Source organism: Patagioenas fasciata, chromosome 21 (assembly GCF_037038585.1).
Source record: "Patagioenas fasciata isolate bPatFas1 chromosome 21, bPatFas1.hap1, whole genome shotgun sequence".
NCBI classification, from domain to species: domain Eukaryota; kingdom Metazoa; phylum Chordata; class Aves; order Columbiformes; family Columbidae; genus Patagioenas; species Patagioenas fasciata.
The window spans coordinates 4224525-4242685 of NC_092540.1; the positions used below are offsets into that span (position 1 = coordinate 4224525).

The following is an 18161-nucleotide window of genomic DNA, read 5'->3' on the forward strand; positions in this document are numbered from 1 at the left end:
AATCTCCATCTGGAAAAAGGACCGAATGCTGCAATACCCCCGGCAGCTCAGGAAATCACTTGGGGGCATTTCTATCAAATTCCTTCGCAGGCTCCGTCTGATGCAGAAACAAGATATTGTACACACTGGGGCACCCCCCAAAGGCACCAAATTGGGATTATTCAGTTAGTCAGCGATTCCCCGGCTGTGCAGCTCTTGTTATAAACCAAGCCATCAAAACAGATAATGAGAGGCAACAGGACAGCGCCTCCCATCAGGGAATGATCCCCAGAAAGGCTGCTGTGCCTTTTAAAACATCTGCAAGTAACATATCTATGCCAAAAGGAGCCATAAAGCAGACAGATATAGGTGTTATTATTATGCATAACGGTGACTGAAGATATCTATTTTTCAAGCATTTTATAAATATGAAATCTTCTCACATTAGCCCTTTAAGCCAGAGTGGTGTTCACCTTATCTTACTGGTTCTGAATTGGAGGGAGAGAGCAGTGAAATGTCAAACAGGGCAGGAAAATACAGCAGAAATTAATCAATCCGTCTAAAAACGCAGAAATATTCAGCGATGCAGCAAGTAAAGGTTATTTGGCTTTTACACAGGCAATAAACTCCACATGGAAACAATAAAATAGGCGCTTTCATCTAAGGATCTTTGAGCACTCGAACTCTAGAGGTGCCTACTATTGCTTGGCTGGTTTTGCTGCTCTTCCCACAGGTTTTCCGAGATAAATTCACAAGGAGTAATAAAACAATGAACATTCAGGTCTCCAGCTTGTTCATATCTATGCACTGCACCCGCGACTCCGTCACCGCGACAGAAGATGGGTGAAAAGATCATTTTCCAAATGCAATTTGTTTTTAATCAACCACACCGCTGATAATTCCGGGGATTATAATTCAGCCTCCTCAGGACCACCTGCAGCTGCGAGCGCTTCACTCTTGCCGCACTTCGCATTGTGTTCACATCCGTGAGAACAAACAGTTTCAGGGCTCCAGGATTCACACCTATCTTTATTTTAGGGAAACCCAAACCACGTGTATACAAAGACAGCTCCTAGTTAGGTTTACCTCCCCCAAAATAATAACATTTTGCAAAAATGTGGGAGTTTCAAGCTTGAAGATGAGCTTGATCAGCACAGGGAGGCGCAAGCAGCACCAGGTAAAACCTGAGCATTGCGTTCCTGGCAGGTGTGTGTTTGTTGTTGCTCGGTTCCAGCCAGCAACATTATTTCAGGATTAGCAGGGGCACGGGGAACAAACAAGCACTCAGATACATCAGATCTGCTGGCATTTATTTCGAATTTGCTGCTCGACGCTCACCATATGCGATCCGCATCTCCCCCATTCGGCTCAGTCCCCAGTTACAAAACTACCAATGGATTCACAAAGTTTGTGGCGGGTTTAGGCCCGTGCGATGCAAACCCGACAGCCCCACTCCGCCTTTGTCGTTACCATTCCTATAATGAACAGATAGCTGCTAATCGCACCGGAAAGCACATTAACGTGGGGTTTCCTCGCTGCAATGACTCTGTTTTTAACCCAATGGTCTGACATTCAAGGAGGAACATCCTTCGAGGCAAAAGCTCTTCCTCCCTTTGCATCTTCTCCTACAACACAGATGCTCCCAAACACCTCTACGGCCTTTCCAGAAGTCATTGGGTGAACAGGTTAATTGTAATAAACCGTGGTTTGGTGTCTGCACCCAGGAAAAAGGCGCCACACGAAGAAAATACCCAAACCAGCCTGGCATTCTCTGCTAAGCAGATAAAGAATGGGGCACAGAGTTCAAACGCAGCAAATATCTTCCTCGAAGAGGATGCGTATGTGCGTTTATGGGTTGCTCATCTGCACGGTGTTATGTTTCAGGAAAAGTGGGTTGTGCTATTAGGATGGATGAACAGTAGGCACCAAGTTTAAAAAGAAGATTGGAATAGGAATAGGAAATAGACGCAGCTCGGACAGGTCGTGGTGTGGCTGCCCACCCCGCATTCAATGTTTCCTCCTTCCGTGTGCTACGACCAATGGGTCTTTCACAGCCTGGTAAACTCTGAATTTCTCCATCAGTCACATTCTCAACCGAGAAACCAGAAAACACAGAGACCCAGGAGACCAGACCAAAAAAAAAAAGCAGTTCTCGAAGACTACAAGATCAGCAGAACATGTGGATTTTCATATTAAAATTACAACCACCTCTTGGTTCTCAAGGTGGATCCTTCACGCGCAGCTCTCCCGTCCAAGAGCAAGAACCAGGAGCGTTTTCCTTTAGCGAGAAACATGATATCAGCGCTTTTTCTTTATAAATAACCCCAGTGTGTTCGTGGGGAGCGGCGACAGCTGACGGGTAACAATCCGCGATTCAGCTCCGGGCGCTGGGCTGAACAGGGGCGACCCTGCTCATCAAACGCACCGCACGGGGCTCCGCCGCGGCACAAGAATCAAGAATGCAGGAATTTCCTGAGGCTTACCGGGCTTTCTAGAGTATGAAGTGTCTGCTTGTTTTCCCATTGCTTACACACGCTAAAGGTATTTTATTTTCCCGACTTCCTCCAAGAGCAGAGTCTGAGGTTGCATGTGCTATAGCCACAGGTCACCCCGTTACACGGGACCTTTTAATGGTTGCGCTCACAACACCCACTTTAATTTTGAATCCACTGCCTTCACATCTGTTAATTTGCACGGGTTATTAGGTTAACAGCCGCTGTAAACACCAAAAAAGAATCTATTGTATTGCAAGCTCACGCGGCTGAAAAACTACATCATTAAAACATCCCTAGTAGCAATAGAAAAGCTTTCCGTCCATTTAAAACAAAGCATTTACTCACTTCCATCACCAGAGCATCAAGTCACCCGGGTCACAGAGGGACAGAGAATTGTATAACGCCAGACAGTTGCACAATTTTACTTCTATCCGTTTTGCAACCACCTTTCCAACATTCCCTGTAGCGCCCAGCGGGCACGTCTGGGTTTTAATGACTTCTAAGGGTAACGAAGGATCTTCTACCTTCTGTATTTTAGTCACATTTATCATTCTCAACCTTTACAATCTATTTGTCTTTTTTCCTTTTCAAATGTTGAAGCACATAAAGTATGGATCAGCACAAATGATAACGCATTATCATAAAGGTAATTGTCCTCGAATAAACTTCCGGTATTTAAGCGATGATTCCTCTAATACTTCCAGAGAAAGGTGATCGCCAGTAGTTTACATCACAGGCAAGCTAAGAGATACGCTATATATTAACACGCTATATTATAAACTACCCCCATACCTGGTTATATTGGGATGATCTTCATGAATTGATTGTTCTTCTTGTAAAAGTCTGTTAGTTTAAATTACATGAGTGGCTGTTTACATGAGAATCCCATGGTCCCAAAACGCTCCTACTCTACAATCTTGGGGAGGATGCAGCGAATGAAATTAGGAGGTTATTCTTAAGGACTGATTTTTTCTCTTCTTTGGAGCAGATTATAGGACCTGTGGTGCAATTTTGGAGCTCTCCTGAGCTCTCAAACTACACCAAACAGCAAACGTTTTCTACAAAGCTCCTGGAAAGAATCCGCGCTATCCTAAAACCATCACCCACGTGGGCACACACACGTCTGACCGGAGCTGCACCTCGCAGCGTTCGGCTTCTGAAAAGGAACTTAGCAAAATGATGGGTTTAGGTTTAAGCATCCTCTAAAATGAATGCGGAATTACAAAACAAAGAGTTTTCTGTACCGATTTGTGCATTCTTTGGTGGTCACGCACCAGGATGCACTCAGCCCAAGCCACCTCCTTGCCCCGTTATCCCTCATCCCTGGGCATCTCCCCAGGCCGGGGTTTAACTCTTCCTACCGATGAGCTTTAACTATTTTAACTGGAACACAGTGAACCCCAAGCCTGCAAGAGCACAAAGCACCAGGAGCCGACACAAGCTGCTTTTCAATATCTGTTTGCGTCTCCGTGGATCTGCACCGTGGTTTTCTCAAGACGTTCCCACCCCGTCCTAAATGCCACGCTGTACAAAGAGATGACAGGCTTGGGAAAGGAGTGGGATGATAAAACCAGAACCACCAACCCGCGGCTCCCGCCCAGAATGAACCGCGATCCACTCACCCACACAGAGCCAAATTCAGACCCTCCCGTGAACACACTCAGTAGGTCAGAGAGGTTCTCCTGCCCCTCTGCTCTGCCCTGGGGAGACCACACCTGGAATATTGTGTCCAGTTGTGGCCCCTCAGTTCCAGAAGGACAGGGAACTGCTGCAGAGAGTCCAGCGCAGCCACCAAAATGCTGAAGGGAGTGGAGCATCTCCCGTGTGAGGAAAGGCTGAGGGAGCTGGGGCTCTGGAGCTGGAGAAGAGGAGACTGAGGGGGGACTCATTCCTGGGGATCAATATGGAAAGGGGGAGTGTCAGGAGGATGGAGCCAGGCTCTTCTCGGTGACAACCAGTGATAGGACAAGGGGCAATGGGTGCAAACTGGAACACAGGAGGTTCCACTTAAATATGAGAAGAAACTTCTTCCTGGTGAGGGTGTCAGAGCCTGGCCCAGGCTGCCCAGGGAGGTTGTGGAGTCTCCTTCTCTGCAGACATTCAAACCCGCCTGGACACCTTCCTGTGGAACCTCACCTGGGTGTTCCTGCTCCATGGGGAGCACTGGATGAGCTTTCCAGGGCCCTTCAACCCCTGACATTCTAGGGTTCTGTGGTTCTCTGATTATCTCTCGGGCTACTTGGCAGTGGTTGAAAGCCAAAGCAGGCCAAAATTACCAAAATCTCCACTTCGCACAGCAGGCTGGAGCAGTCGTTTTAGATCTGGTGCCTCGTCCGTGAATAGTTTCTCAAATCCTTGTCTCCCAAAAGCTGAACAGCCCCAGCACCACCTGTCTCCCTGTGCCAACCTCGGAGCTTAGGCAGAGATTACAGCTTAAAGTTAGAACTCCACTCAGTTTCAAAAGAACAATTAAAAGCAACCAACACTACAGCCTCGAGTAAAAGTTTAAATATATAAATAAATTTAAGAAAATGCTTCGGCTTACATATTTTGACACATTCCCAGCACATCACTAAGAATTGTTCACATTTCCCCTACCAACATATATAAGAGAGGCCACACTCCAAAAGAGAAAATGTCATGGTTTTGTGAAAATGGTCTCTCTATATGTATTTTTTTTAATATATATTGCAAATAGGGCTGTGACAAGTGACAGACAACAGCCCAACAACCCTGACTGTGGTTAATGACTCAGAAAAGTCTTTATACAGTAACAGAACTCATAGAACAACCTGTGTTGTTGGTCAAAAGCTGTTGATCATCACAGCCCTAAAATCTCCCTGGTGATCTGAAAACAAGGCTTTGAAGTGAAAATGATGGAAGAGCAGGAAATAAAGTCTTTTGTTTAACACCGGAGCCAGGATGGAGATTCAGGTTCAGAATCCTGACAGAAACTGCAAACCATGGAAAAGGTAAATTTTTCATTAGAATCCTTACCCATTGGAGAAATATTAGCACTGGGTAATACGCATTTACAAGAATCCCTTTACAGTTTTAAACATACAGAGTTGTGGGAGTTAGTCGCTGAAATTCTTTCTAACAATGTCTGATAAAATCATTTTGAGGTGTGAGATGAGTGGAGTTTTGCATCACTGAAATGAAAGAAGAGGATGCAAGACACACTTGAAAGCACAAACCGGGGTGAGTCTCAGTGAAGCACCAAGGACACTCTTATTTTCATACCTAAATCACCATATATTTGCATCACTAATTACTCGGGTCCAGCAGCTTTTCTGGCGACAACAAAAGTGTCACTTGAAGCAGCAGGGCAGTCGATGTTTTTTGCCCTTATCGCAGCTGTATTAACCATGGCAAGCGGTACCATGAACATCTTCTATTTCTAAGCATCCTTGGGCTGGAATCCCATTCAGTGCAGTGACTCCATTGGTTTTCCACAGGAACAACACTCATCTGCAGTTCAGACTTCAAGCTTCAGTTACGAGCAAATCCTCGAAACGAGGCAATTAAACACACTGACAAAGTTGCCAAGGCATTTAATCCACGTAGAATTCAAATTAAATATTTAGATTTTTCATTTTTTTTTATGTGTGTCTAATGAAATTGCCATGGAAGTTTCCTTCGCCGCTATCAAAACCCAAGTCCACGCTGTTGACTTTTCCAGGGGGGATATTTAAAAGCAGAATCCAGATGAAATGACCCTGTGCCCTAATCCCAGCACCAAAATCCTCATTCGGCACCTAATCCACAGCGGGCACAAAACCCCCGATAAACGTAATACGCCCAAGTCATTTGGGCAACGTTAGATTTTAGGTTCTTCAGCTGTTTATTCCAAACGATTAAAAGTTTATAAATACATTTCAAACATGTACAAACCCAAAAGCTACATGCAACAACAACTATTTCTGCCTGCAGGAAGTTTCGCGGCTATTTTAGGATTGTCTGTGCTCAGTTAAAGGTTTCCCAGAGATGACCAAAAATATAAATAAAATCAATTCAGACAAATCTTTGCTTGTTCTTTCTGACTTTCTGAAGACTGGATAAAATACTGCAGAGGGGAGTAAAAGCACATTTAATCACAGGTTTGCAGGACGGATTTATAGAACGAATAATTTAAGAGTCATTTTGACACAGGGACTATTAACGGAAAGCAACACACACACCACCCAGTTCATACTCTCAGCAAACAGCTCCTGCTGACCAACTCCGCACGGTGAGCATCCCGAGCCCTTAACCTGAAATAACACGTTCTCCAAACAACTTTTGAACAGGCATTTGGACGGCCAGAAATTTGGTGAATGTTTTTAAATGCAAGAGGTTTGCTTAGTTTCTTTTTTTCCTGCTTTAAATGCTTTTCTCATTCCGGCCCAGGGCAAAAAGCAAGTTGCTCTGAAGTTCTGGGGTATTTTTAATCACATTCCAATACTGACCACTTGAAGCTTTTGAGATTCTTCCCTCAAAAAGCCATGTGTTAATTACAGAAAGAAGGGGAAAAAGGGAGGGAAAGGAAAAAGGGAGGGAAAGGAAAAAGGGAGGGAAAGGAAAAAGGGAGGGAAAGGAAAAAGGGAGGGAAAGGAAAAAGGGAGGGAAAGGAAAAAGGGAGGGAAAGGAAAAAGGGAGGGAAAGGAAAAAGGGAGGGAAAGGAAAAAGGGAGGGAAAGGAAAAAGGGAGGGAAAGGAAAAAGGGAGGGAAAGGAAAAAGGGAGGGAAAGGAAAAAGGGAGGGAAAGGAAAAAGGGAGGGAAAGGAAAAAGGGAGGGAAAGGAAAAAGGGAGGGAAAGGAAAAAGGGAGGGAAAGGAAAAAGGGAGGGAAAGGAAAAAGGGAGGGAAAGGAAAAAGGGAGGGAAAGGAAAAAGGGAGGGAAAGGAAAAAGGGAGGGAAAGGAAAAAGGGAGGGAAAGGAAAAAGGGAGGGAAAGGAAAAAGGGAGGGAAAGGAAGCAAAAGCAGTGCAAGGTTGTATGTTCCCAAATATAAGAAGTCAACAAAAGGGAATAAACGCAATAAGGAATAATCTAAGCACACGCCAGACACATTTTCAATCCAGTTACTCCCGATTCCTCAGGAAACTGAGGCCAGCACTCCAATTGAAGTCCCTGGATGCTTTTTAGGGATTTCCAGGGGGTGCTGCACAGGCGGTCATGGTCCCAGAAGGGCAGTTTAAGTGCTGCCCAAAGGCCGGCTGAGCCGTCCACCACCACGGAACATTTTAAACACTATGAGAAAGTAGGAAAGAGCGAAATATTTCGCCCAAGGAGGGCTCAGAGCAGCGATCACCTCGGGAGCATCAGCACGAGCATCAGGCTGACCCAAAAGTGTGGGAAATGCCCAGAGACACCCTTCGGAAAACACGTTTAATTCATTTGCAAACCATGAGCCGCCTGGGCGTGGGGAGAGGGAGGGAACCGGGTACCGAAACAGGAGGAGATTTGAATGAAGAATGCGGTTCCACAAAGGAGCCCAAATTCCTCCGTCAAGGGAGGGGTTCGCGCTGGCTTTCGACTGAACACCTATTTATTCTAGGATGGAAATCCGTCAGGAAGAGACAGCAGAACAGGTCCAGGAGACAAAAGCGGAGTTGAGGGGTTGCCAAGCCAGGTTCTCCTGCTCAAACCGTGGGACATCTCTGCTCCACTCATTTCTCATTGCTATCCATGGGTGTGCTCCATAGAAAGCACTTAAGAAAACCATCCCTTACTGTAGAAACCAGAAAAAATTAAAGAAAAAAAAACCCCGAGTGGCTAGAACTACATCCTGAAATCGCCACGACGCAGGAGATGTTGGATCATTCTGTGCTTCATCATCCTGCAGGTTGTTCTCGCTTCTCCTCCGCGTTACGCCAATAAAAACCACGCGGGGAAAAAAGAGCTTGTAAGAATTACCAGCAGCATCTTAAGGGTTCAGTTCAGATGCACCAAAAGACTAAGACAAAGTGGGCTGGTTTTGCTCAGTTGGTGAAAAATCCACCTCGGTCTGTGCCATCAGGTACCCAGCACCAGAGGGTAAAGAGAAACATTCGATTCGACTCCTCCAGCCCTGCTTAATGTTTTCACCCCCCCCCGTCTTCACAAGCAACATCAGGTGCCTCCAGATCCATAGACAACCCATTTCCACCCCAAACGCTCCTACTCCTTCAAACAACAGCTCAGCCTGCCCCTCGCTTTCTCCATCTCTACACAGGACACCTGACACGAGCTCCACGAGCGTTCAGTAAAACTCGAGCGGACCCAGCGCCCAGCACCTGCAGAAATGGCCATTTCCCACCGCCCAAACCGCGCTCCTCGAGTCACGGGTGGCACAACGTTTTCAAAAGAGCTCAAAAATATTTGTGCGTCTCTTTCTTTTTAATTTTCCTTGGCCCCAAACCTATCAGTACTCGAATTCAGAACGGGACTTTGCACTTAGAAGTCCACAGCAGCCCTTTGGACTTTACATACGTCTCTGTTCTACCTGAGCGTTCAGATTTTCCTCCACCGATGGTGATTAAAACAGAAGCGAAACAACCGCTTCTTCCACCTCGCAACGTTTTCTTTCCTTGAAGTGTTTCATCTGCATTATGTCAAATATCGTGAGGGGTTTATTTTAATACTAAACAGAATTGAATTATTCATCACACGACGCGATCATTATTTCTGGCATTTGCCGTATGTTCTTACTGCCTCGATTCACTTTGGGAATCCCAAATTAAACTCGCTATACATCACTGACTACCATGTTCATATGCATCCGTGCACAAAAACAACCATAGGTGAGAAAGCAGCATCCATCCAGACACACTAAACCATCTCGCACACAAGTATTTCATGCAAAGTAACATCAAGTATATTTTTCAAACTAATACAATTACTAGAAGTGGCAATTTATGACTTACACAGTTTAATCTCTTCAAAGAAAGGAAAATCCTTTGGTGAATTATGTCATATATTTAGAGGTACAAGCAGAATTATTAAATGTCGGTGTCTAATTTAATTTCACCTCAGGATTTCTTCGCCTCCCTCTCCTCTTTGGTAACTAACATGCATAAACGATAAGAGAAATAACTAAAGAGGAACAAAAAGGGACAGGTAAACACTTCTCAAGCACAGCAAACTAAATTTCCAAATCACTCCCAGTTCCCTGCCAAGTTCCGTGGTTGTCTTGGGCAGCTTGGGGAAAGACAGATAAATGTGGACTTGTTTTTATTTGAATTGCATTAACCATTTTCATCCTTGTTTTGTGTTTAAGCTCATACTTCAAAGCCAATTTACCTGTAATATTTCTTAAAAATACAAAAATAAGTGAACAGGATGAGGCTTCATTTTAAACTTTGGTGATGAGGTAAAAGTGCGAGATAACTTTGGGTTAGCACCACTGTTGCAGAAGCACCTCAAAGCTGCCATGGAGACCACCCCCTTTCCCTGGTACCACCAACATTTTCCCCTCCCCATCCCCAGTCTCATTCTGATAAACCGCACTGCAGATAAACCATACTTGAGATAAACCGCACTTCAGATAAGCCACACTCGAGATAAACCACACTCATCAAATCTGATGCCCTCCCATCTCCTCCCAACTCCTGTAGCTGAAGGACCCGGGAGATGGGAGGTTGGACATGCCCCTGATTGAGCATCGCATCCCATCACGTCCCATCACGTCCCATCCCACCACAGCCAGGACAGACCCACCTGGTCGGTCAGGAACAACCCAGCGAGTGCCCAAACCCGCTGCGGGCCAGCAGCCCGGGGACTTGGACAAGTGACCCATGAGGGAGCTCCGAGCCTTCCTCCCAACACCGGGCCGGGCTCTCAGCCCATCCAGGAGGAAGACGAGCAGCCAAAGAAGTCAACAAGATGAGTCAAATCTATTTAAGCAGCCCGAACCCGTCGGCACTGCCTCCCTGTCAGTCCCGGTGGAGACACGGCCAGGCGCGTTCCCGGGAGGTTTTGAGAACTATTAATTAACCGTGAACATTCCAGGAGAGGTGAATAATAAGCATCATTACAGACATTTTGCAGATGACTTCAGCAAGATCAAAAAGGGCCAAGTTATTTGCCCGCGGTCGCAGAGGACACTGATGACAGAGCTGATTTCCACCGGAGCAGCCTCTTATTTTCCCCACACCCGCCATTAAACCAAAACCATTACAGAAAATCAAAGTCATGCCTCTTTAAACCGGCATGAGAGTTTACGATAAAACAGTCTTAACTGTTTACATAAGAAATCAAATCGGAGCATCGTTTTTATTTCACATAGAGCGCACCTAAGAAAAGCATATATAAGGCTAAGTTAAAATTACAGAACAAGTTTATGTTAAAGAAGTCTTGTTCCAGGCTTTTTGGCTCAGTCTTTATTCACATTCATGAGAAGTTTACACGGGGAATACTCAATGAAAGCCAAAGGACCCTGAGCAGCATTTCCTACACAGCTATAGGAAACACACAGGTCATTCCTTTAGAGCTATGAATATTCAGCTGTGTAAGTGGACTGGTCTTTAAAGGAACTTATATTTTAACCGCATAGCGCCTCTCGTCAAGAGGGGGAATGAATATCTGACAGAGCCCGCAAAGCTCGATTTGGGTGAATCATCATATTTCTATGTGTCCTTTGTCAGCTGCAGCAACACCCATTCATCAGAGGGCAGGAACACGGAGATGCTCATTTTTCACGTGCCCTTGTCAGAAAACTGACAGTAAAACTCCCGTCCTCATTTTACGCACACACACATTTTATCACTTAGAAATACTCAATAAAAACCACACTACATACACTGTTTGGAAGCCAGACAAGATTCTGCTTAGGTTTTTGTTGCCCAGTAGGTGATTTCTGCAATCGAAATAAAATTAAACCTTTGTCTGCAAAACTATTTCCTCTCTGCTCCCCCAAGTCCCTCCGCCTGCTTCCTAAATAAGGCTTTTTCCAAAGAAACGCACACAAACTGCACCATTCGTTGAGATGTAGAAATATGAATAAAATAGTCAAAAAAAACCCAAACAACACATTTTTTCATATATATAACTTTGAATCAATTGAAGTGAGAGTATCAGACATAAAACCAAGTGTTAATCTGGATTTCCAGTACCAATTAGATAACAGAATTCCATGAATATTGAGAGTATTCCCTGATAATGACAATAATAATAATATTCCCTGAAATTAAGCGTCCTGACAGTACGTGTCCACTGAAGAGCAGAACTTTGCCCAGTGTCATTTCCTTCCACTTCTGAGAAGTTAAAAGGAGCCTTTTTATATCAAGCAGGGACAGAGGGAAGGAAATAATCCTGCTCTTGTGGAGCAGCTGAAAGCGGGACCAAAAAAAATCAGAGAAAACGCACTTGTTAAAAATACCTGAAGAAAGCTGTGCAAAACTTAGAGCTTTGCGGGGTTTGAAGTTTCTAGAAAAATTCAGCCCCTAAATGTTGAAAAATGATGGTGTGTTTTCCATCCACCCCCAAGGCTGGGGAGGGGGAGGCTCCACCACAGCATCAACAGGGGAAAGGGACCTGGGGGTCCTGGGGACAGCAGGGTGACCATGAGCCAGCACTGGGCCCTTGTGGCCAGGAAGGCCAATGGTACCTGGGGTGGATTAGAAGGGGGTGGTCAGTAGGTCAGAGAGGTTCTCCTGCCCCTCTGCTCTGCCCTGGGGAGACCACCCCTGGAATATTGTGTCCAGTTGTGGCCCCTCAGCTCCAGAAGGACAGGGAACTGCTGCAGAGAGTCCAGCGCAGCCACCAAGATGCTGAAGGGAGTGGAGCATCTCCCGTGGGAGGAAAGGCTGAGGGAGCTGGGGCTCTGGAGCTGGAGAAGAGGAGACTGAGGGGGGACTCATTCATGGGGATCAATATGGAAAGGGGCAGTGTCAGGAGGATGCAGCCAGGCTCTTCTGGGTGACAACCAGTGACAGGACAAGGGGCAATGGGTGCAAACTGGAACACAAAAGGTTCCACTTAAATTTGAGAAGAAACTTGTTCCTGGTGAGGGTGTCAGAGCCTGGCCCAGGCTGCCCAGGGAGGTTGTGGAGTCTCCTTCTCTGCAGACATTCAAACCCGCCTGGACACCTTCCTGTGGAACCTCAGCTGGGTGTTCCTGCTCCATGGGGGGATTGCACTGGATGAGCTTTCCAGGGCCATTCAACCCCTGACACTCTGGGATTCTGTGATTCTCTCTTCCTTCCTTCTTATCTTCCTTATCATCTTTCCAATCTAAAGGAGAAGGTAGAGGGAAGGCAAGGGGGTAACAGGGAGTGTCTGCCATGGGTTATTGTCACCTTGCATTAAACCTTGACACATCCTCAAATCCCAGAGGTGCTGAGGATGGAGTCACTGTGCCCGGCGACAGCACCCGCAGCCCCACCATCCGAGAGCACAGCAGGCGCTGGGAGCAGAAAGAGTCGGCAGTTTCCTTACAAATGGCCCCACACTTCACAAGAAATTTTAAGAGAAGCTACTTCTTCCCCCTGTGTGTTTTAAGGAGGACTTTAGACCGTTCTCCAAGAGGAGGGTTTCTAAGCAAAGCACCACTGCTGCAGATCGCCCTGAACAACGTTACGGTTTAACCCCATCATTTCTCTGCTCAATATTTCTCCTTACAGCTCAGTTCCAAACCCATATTTCAGCCCAGTTAAGGAGCAGCCAGTGCAAAACTGCCTGGTGGATACACCATCACCATACACTTCATTATAAGTGTTTACTCTTGCTGCAGCATACACAACCATCTAAATTTTAACTTTAATATCCGCTTGTTCTTTCCTTGATTTCACAATACACTCAAAATAGAACGAACAGAAAATTCTCTCAGCAAGAAGTTTCACTTCCCCCTTTTAAAAAACTGCATCGACGACTTACGACAAAACTGTTCCTTGTTCGCCACATTCAGATCTCCAAAACCAGACACTTGCCAGTTATTCTTTGGGGCTCAATATTTTTGAAAGACAAAGATCAATTACCATTAACCATCCAAAACGCCTTTATCAACTGTGAAAATAGCAAATTTGTCTCCAAGGAGCTCCCCTTAACGCCAGAAAAAGCGACGTTCAGTTTGTGGACCTCAATGCTTTTTTTCCTCTAAAGCTTGGGAAGGTACAGGGAAAAAGGCACATTGAGAAAACCAGACTTGAAAAGGACACGTCATATCGTGAAAAATAAGGTGTAGTTGTCTATTTATGGCTTCAAATAAGATGGTGTTTTGCAATGTAAATATTTAAGTGTAATAATATTGATTTCCCGGGCTCATACAGGGATTGTGTGTCGTTGAAATCGAGGTTCTCTCTCACACCAACACGTCTGTGGAGACCAGAACCTGAGTAACCTGCACCAGAGACGCTGAACCACCAGCTCCCTTTCCTGCAAACAAGTTCCACCCACTCAGTCCAAAAAACCCCATTCCTTGAAAAATCAGTAGAGCGATGGGCTGAGCCAGCAAAAGGCCAAGAAATGTTCTTCATTTCTGACAGCAGTTGAGGTCGAGATGAACTCAACTCGGCTTCCCCGGAGCTTTTGAGTAACACGCACACGGATCATCCCCTTTCTTTTCCATGCGTGAACCTCCTTTTGAAAACAGAAACATCAACACAAAGGTATCGAGACAGACATACTTGAGTTGACTCATCTTTGCAAAAACTGTCGCCTTCCAAGCGTTCAAGGGGGAAAACACATACAGCCCGTTCACCTTAAACCTTCTCCCATGCGAGCAGAATTTAAGCCTGATTTAAAAGCAGCGGCTTAGCAGCCGTTTCCTTCTGAACCTCCACTGTCCCCAGCAAGAGGCTCCAAGGAGGAGTGCAAGAGAACCTGCAAGACCTCTGGCTTTGCGTATTAAAAATATCGCTCGCACACAATGGCCCAAACGCCTTGTGGCGTCTACGGCTTTTCGTTCCGGGTATTGTCAGCTAAGAATAGCCCTGAACCCCCAGCCCGGCGCGGGCCGCATTGTGTGCTCGCGCCATCCGCCTCCCATCCCAGAGCTATTTAAAGGCTAAAACAAGCGAGTTTCTCTTTGAACGCCAGCTCGGGATGGGAAGTCGGTGGTGCCGCGGGCTCTGAGATGGCTGGATTTTAAAAACCTACCCAGGAATTAAGTGGCGCAGAGTGGATCTTGTATTTAAAGAAAAGAGCGGAGGAAAAACCTTGCTAAGGAGCCCGTTCCTGCTGCATCCCGGACACGGTTTTAAGGATTATCCATGAGAAATAGAGGCAGAGAACTACAGGAGACTGCGCAGCGAATTGCCCCCATATATCCATATACGTATATGCACCCATATCCCATATATGTACTATCAGCACGTTTGCTGATGACATCAAGCTGGGAGGAGTGGCTGACACCTTCCTGTGGAACCTCAGCTGGGTGTTCCTGCTCCATGGGGGATTGCACTGGATGAGCTTTCCAGGTCCCTTCAACCCCTGACATTCTGGGATTCTGCGATCCCATTGCCTCCCAGTATATCTGCAGTAAGCCAGCAATTTCCTATCGAATGATACAAAAAGGTTTATAAAAGTATTGCAATCCTGCTGTGCTCTCTCACGGTATCTACGCTGATGAAGATGATGGATACTGAGTAAATCAGGCAAAATACGGCGCAGAGGTTGGGATCAGAAGCCGTGGCTGCGCCTCTGCTTTCCAAGAACAAGACGAGCTCTCTTCCAGCATCAGCGAGGAGGTCAAATACATCAAAACGGGAACGAACGCCATCGCCTAAGGATGCCGCACACATCGCAGCATGACTTCATCATTATGTAATAAGTGACTCTTCATTCACAAAATAACATACTTGGGTCACATCTATGCATTTTTTTCATTTGTAATTGACACAGAAATATCAGCCTTTAACGAAACCATGTTACTCGAGCCTCAGAAGCTCGTCAGACATGTGCAAACCCCCAGGCAGAATTTCTTGTTCCATCTGTGTGGAACCAGCGGCTCCTCCAGAAAATGATTCATCCTCCCACTCCCGTCCAGGCCCCGTGTCCCCGCCGGGAGGATTCGGAGCCCCCAGACACAGGGACTCACTCCCAGCTCCTCCGACAGCGCCAACATTTGGTGACATTTCACTCGCTACCAACAGGGAGCGAATTGGAATCGGGACCTAAAAAGAGACGAAGGTTGAGTCACCTGCGCCCACTCCTCGCTCATTAAAACAGATTTTGCTTATTCCCAATTTCCAGCTTGCTGCACATCAAAGAAAATATGATTAAGAAAGCCTTTGGCAAGCAAATTAAAAAGCCAGATCGGGTCTCTCCCAGTTACTGTGTTCACTGGACTCACCACTCCATCTGCCAACAGGAGAAAATCAGGACCGACCTCTACCCAAATCAAAATGACAGTAATTAAGTCGTAAGAAAGTTGCTCGGCTTGATGAAAATGAGTTCAAGCCCCGAGCTTGGAGTATTTAAGGGCATTTTTAAGCCTTCCCAGGGAGGAACCACCACTCGCTGTTCAACTCTCCCAAGGCCTGAGCGGGTGGTTCCAGAACCAATGTACAAAGAAGCTGCATCGAGCGGAGCAAAAGGACTCAAATTAAAGCCCAGTAAAAACCTCCAAGGCAGAAAGTTAATAGTCGGTGTATAAAAATATTAACTTAGGCAACGAAAGCAACACAGTCTGCACTATGAGTTTATTTAGGCTTAACCACATTATTAACCAATTTGCCATCGGTAGTAATAGCCACACGCACTGTCACCGCCCCGAGAGCATCCATTCTGTGAAACACGTCAGGGTGAATGGTCCGACCTCAAACCAAGCTCGGGCACGTAGAAAATAACATCAACGAGCCAGGAATTTGCTACAATTAAGTCCACCCTAATCGGCGATACAATACAAACCAATACAAAATACAACACAAACCAGATCTTTGCTTTGCAAGGAGAGGACGGGGAATCCGCAATGACACCCGTTTCCCACCGGCTCTGCCACCAAGAGAAACGTTTAACATTCGGAACCGTTCTCCTGTTTCAAATGAAAATCTTCAAGCTCCAAGGTTCAGCTTCACAGGGAACAGTGAAGCTTTGATTCAACACCAAATATTTCCCATAGACATAGGAAATTATCAACAAAACCCCAGGACAAAAGGCAGCGAAATGATTCTTGCGATGTTCTCAACCGGCCGCTCTCCTCGGCAGCTTCAAAACTTCGGAGTTTTCAAGTATAAATCTGCTGTCTAGGACGGGCAATCACTGCCAGTTCACATAAGCCTTTAAAGGCCTAAAAATAAATCTTCAAGAAAACATTCATTCAAGACTTAATCCCAGCGGAGCAAAAAGAACTTTGGAAGAATCAGTCAAAAAAACTGGCGCTTAAAAATAGCAAACCTGGTTATTTGTGGTGGGGAATTTCAGGGAAGCGTTTATTTCCTATTTATTGGCCAAAATCACTTCCCAACGGCACAAGTCAGGAAGGAAGGGGTGAAATAAGGGATCCCCAGACGTGTTTTAGCTCTGTGATGATCCAGCTCAAGATGGGACGAACTCAGACTCATTGGTGGAATTGTTGACTGTTCTCCCCAGTAACCTCACTGGTTTTTACTGGTGAGCTGTGTTCCCCCGGCCTCATTCCCAACAACGCTGGGATTTGCCATCCCGTCACGTCCAAAAACACCCAGACAAGAACAGAAAATAAAGGCAAAACCGCCACGCAATTATCTCCTCTTTCTCTTAACAAGAAGAGGCGCATCCTTTCCAGCCCCGCGGGCTGGATGCCAGACCGAAAAGAAACTACAGAAACATTCAATGTTCTCTCATTTTGAATCCCACAAATCTCACTGGAGACCTTGATTTAGGTCATTTCGAGCCACTCATTACCCTTTTATCGTTTCATCTCCTTTCGGTCGCCTTGGAACACGATCCCGTTCTGCGGACAGACCCAAAAACAGGCTCCGAAAAGGGACCCGGGCGAACGGTACCGAAGGTGGGAGGACGAGTGTGCTCACCCACGGCTACCAAAAGGGAAACCGATGGGATTTTAAAGAGAAAAGAAAGGGAATTGTTATTACATTCATGTTCTAAATCCATGTACGGTTCTACCCAGGAAGAATTTGCTTTATTCAGCTTCAAAGCAGCTGAGGAGTAACACCTCTAGTGTTTAAAATCTGCCACGGGAAGCTTCAGAATCAGAGCATCCTGCGAAAGACAACCTGGGGTTTTGGGTTGCCTTTGGTTTTTTAGTATCACAGATCCAAGAGTTCTCAATTATACGGATGATATATGAGCATCATTTCTTCCCCAATAGGCAAGGGGTCATCCCAAGACTGAAACCTAAGTGGACTTCACTTGTAAAGTGAAAAAGGACTTTGGAAAGTGATGCAGTGATAAAATCCCAACTGGAAGAGGTTTATGACACAGCTGAACAGCTCGAGTGCATTGAGAAGAACGGGCACGTCGTTTGGGCCGCACTGAAAACCAATTCAAATAAACACTCTGCCCATTGATAGATAAATAAATAGAACTTTCCACGGAGCTGACTAAAAAAACCCTATGGGAAAGAAATGAGAACACCCGCGCTTTAAAAAGTTCATGGTCAACAGATTTTCATAGTGTTGCCATAAGCACAGGTAGTGAGGCTTCAGAGGGATCTTTTGTTACCAAAATAAGCTTGAAGAAAGGCAGGTGACTAGAAGAAAGAATAAAAGAAAAAGAAAAAAGGAGGCTGGGAAAGCAAGGGAACCTGTTTTCCTGGTACATCAGAGCACCCTTAGCACATAGAGCTGA

At 45.8% G+C, this 18161-nt stretch overlaps 1 protein-coding gene across 5 annotated transcripts in view; it reads right to left on the reverse strand.

Annotated features, from left to right (window-relative positions):
- SRGAP2 (SLIT-ROBO Rho GTPase activating protein 2) overlaps positions 1–18161 on the reverse strand; it is a 93666-nt gene that overhangs the window by 62431 nt on the left and 13074 nt on the right. The gene's annotated exons all lie outside the window — the stretch shown is intronic.